Below are 3,646 nucleotides of genomic sequence, written 5' to 3'. Positions count from 1 at the left end.
TAAGAATTAACAGCTAAAAAAAGCGATGTTCCTTTCAATATTAAGAAACGCGTAAAGGAGAAAAATGCTCAATTTTTGGATATCTACCGGCACATTTTCTTCAGATGAAGATTAGACGACAGGGTGAGAAGTTACACTAGTGGTGCCCAAAAAATGCATGTTTGTAACTTTTTTTTTTAATTTTATTTTCGGTCTACCTCTTTACCCGAAAAAGATAGAGTGCTAAGTGTTTTTTTGTTATATGCAACTGTGTTTTGGCTCAAATTGCGTGTATATGTTATGTCTATATCAGTTTCGCTTTTTTTTAAATTTATTTTATGTGCCAAATTTCATGCTGGGGCTACTTGTAACATTTTTCCGGGGCAAGTTGTACCATGTAAAAACCTACCTATACTGAAAAATTGTTTACCTAATATAATTAACAACCCTGAATATGAATGCTTGTAATTGAATTTGTATTTATTTTGAAATTGGAAAAACATTTTTGAACCACCACTTGAATTCATAAAGCTTATAAAACAATTTATGAATTCGAATAACTTTTATTCAAGACTACTGTCAAATTTTCTCTGGAAATCTTGGATTTGCTCCACTTTTTACAAATTTGCACCAAAATTTCATGACTGAGGTTTGTTTTTATTGTTATTAATTAAAAATAAATAAATATAAACAAATAAAGGTATTTTTCTCTTATTTTTAGTTCTTGGTACAACCTACCCCGGTATGTGTTACACTTTGCCCCGTATGTGGGGTAAGTTGAAACAACACGATTTTTTTTTTTGGAAGCTTTATTTTTCAACATTACCGTTATGTTTTGCTAAATTTGTATGATGGATCTTGGAGCTAAAACATGGGTCTTTAATTTAAAAAAGGTCTGGTTGACCCACTTTCAAATTTGTAGGAGAACCATCGATTTTAGAAAAAAGTGTTACATTTGGCCCCACTCTCCCCTACTATGAATCACTTAATTGGATTTTTTATTTTCGAAATTGGATTTTTTTTTAAATACTTTAAAAATTATTTTTCTTGCTTAAAATAAAAATCGAAATAATTTATCTTTTTTTTATTCCATCACCTTTAAATCCATATCTTTTATATGACAACCTATTAAATTAAAAAATAATAAATTTTATACCATCTTAAAGTTTATTGTCCTAGCTCAAAATATATATATCGATCAGGTGTATGAGACATCTACAAAAAGAGCTAGAATTTTTTAAACTCGATGAAATTTCATCCAAAATGCAAAAAAAAAACATTTATTTTTATGTGCTCATTAGAGTGGAGCGTTTTTGGACTTTTCTTTCAGATCACTGCGTGCAACTCATGGTTTATGCCTTGTGCTCTTTTGAACATATTCTGATACTTTTTTTTTATTCGACAATGGAAAAATAAAAATCGGGAAGCCTCTGAAGATTGCTCGTATTTCACGAAAATCGATATTTTATGAAGCGTTAGAACCCATCTGAATTGACTTAATCTTTTTCATTTCACTACCAACTGCTCATAACTTATGCTGAGTGGTCTCTAGAACCAGATCTGATCCCCTTTTTTGAGTCGTTAATGGAAAAAACGAAATCGGCAAGGCTCCGAAAAATGCACATTTTCGCAAAAATTCAGATTTTTTAAATTGTATAAAATCCAACCCAGAACAAATTTCTTTAACAACTTGTTTGTATTTGCTATATTTGTTAGAACCTATTTGAACCTTATAAGCTATGGAGCACTCAAACTGAAAACTTTTCTGTAATAATGACGTCGTTTATGGGGGATTTAAGAAAATGCTACTTTGACATCCCCTGACCCATTTCAATAGAATTTTAAATTCTAATACTACACTTAAAAACTTCGTTAATAATTTAATTTTTATATAAAACACTAACCTTTGTTACTGCATTTAATTTATGTCGATATCTTATTTCAAACCTTAGATATTTGACATTTAGGTGTTTCCATAATTCTTGCTCATGCTTAATTTTTTTTTTTTAACTTTGCCTGCAGACGGTTTTCTTAAATACCATACAATTTTTTGTTTTCCACAAACTTTTGTTTTTAATAATGTTAAATTCATAAAAATAAATCGTTAAACGGTATAATTATTACGCCATTTTGACTTCGAAATAAAAATTTAGCATGGGCAAGAATTTAGTATGGGCAAGAATTATGGAAACACCTTAATGTCAAATATCTAAGGTTTGAAATAAGATATCGACATAAATTAAATGCAGTAACAAAGGTTAGTGTTTTATATAAAAATTAAATTATTAACGAAGTTTTTAAGTGTAGTATTAGAATTTAAAATTCTATTGAAATGGGTCAGGGGATGTCAAAGTAGCATTTTCTTAAATCCCCCATAAACGACGTCATTATTGCAGAAAAGTTTTCAGTTTGAGTGCTCCATAGCTTATAAGGTTCAAATAGGTTCTAACAAATATAGCAAATACAAACAAGTTGTTAAAGAAATTTGTTCTGGGTTGGATTTTATACAATTTAAAAAATCTGAATTTTTGCGAAAATGTGCATTTTTCGGAGCCTTGCCGATTTCGTTTTTTCCATTAACGACTCAAAAAAGGGGATCAGATCTGGTTCTAGAGACCACTCAGCATAAGTTATGAGCAGTTGGTAGTGAAATGAAAAAGATTAAGTCAATTCAGATGGGTTCTAACGCTTCATAAAATATCGATTTTCGTGAAATACGAGCAATCTTCAGAGGCTTCCCGATTTTTATTTTTCCATTGTCGAATAAAAAAAAAGTATCAGAATATGTTCAAAAGAGCACAAGGCATAAACCATGAGTTGCACGCAGTGATCTGAAAGAAAAGTCCAAAAACGCTCCACTCTAGTGCTCATGCTATTAAATCAATTTTTTTGTTTGACAACCTATACAAAATTTTATACCATGTGAAAGCTTATTTCTTATTTCACCTTGTATAATGATGTATAAATCTTATTTCAAAGATGTCTACAAGAGAAGTTATAATTTTTTCAAGTCAACCATGTCGAATTTCCAGACTGATATTACGGTACTTCCTTTCCTACACTGGTAGCTGGTTATCGCCAACAGATCTCCACAAGTGTTTTGAGGTATTTTAAATTTTTTTTCAATTTAAGATTGTGTAACTTGTAGAGCACGTAACGTTATGTGTGATATATCAAATAAAAGGTTATGTTATCATGCATGCGTATTAAAGTTAAATCAAATTTGTATGTACACTAGATCAAAAGATATAACGTGTGTTGGAAAAGAACATCTTTTTACCGTTATCTCCAAATTTTGAATATGAAATTAATTGAAATTTTGTACAATTATAATTTATTTAATTACCTATTTACAGTACAAATTTCATTCATCTATCTATTAAAACAAAAAAGTTATAACAAGTTGAAGTCGTGTCGCGTTTTCGTTTCATCTTGTTTCAAATCACTGCGATACTAAAGAAGTTTTCACTTCAATATAAAAAAAAAATTATTTCTCAACATTAAAAAAAAAACTCTGTTCCTAAACCAATTCTCTTGGACAAAAAATTTTGTTCTTCACTTCAAGTTGTTTGTGTAATTCCTGTTTTAGTTTTAATTGGCTCTCATGGTATGCAACTTTGTATCTCTTTTACAAGTAAAAAAAAAGAGTGTGTGTACACATGTACAC

The sequence above is a fragment of the Episyrphus balteatus genome, chromosome 3, assembly GCF_945859705.1.
Source record: "Episyrphus balteatus chromosome 3, idEpiBalt1.1, whole genome shotgun sequence".
Taxonomy (NCBI): Eukaryota; Metazoa; Arthropoda; class Insecta; order Diptera; family Syrphidae; genus Episyrphus; species Episyrphus balteatus.
The sequence above is the reverse complement of the archived record's forward strand: the minus strand, read 5'-3'. Positions refer to the sequence as shown.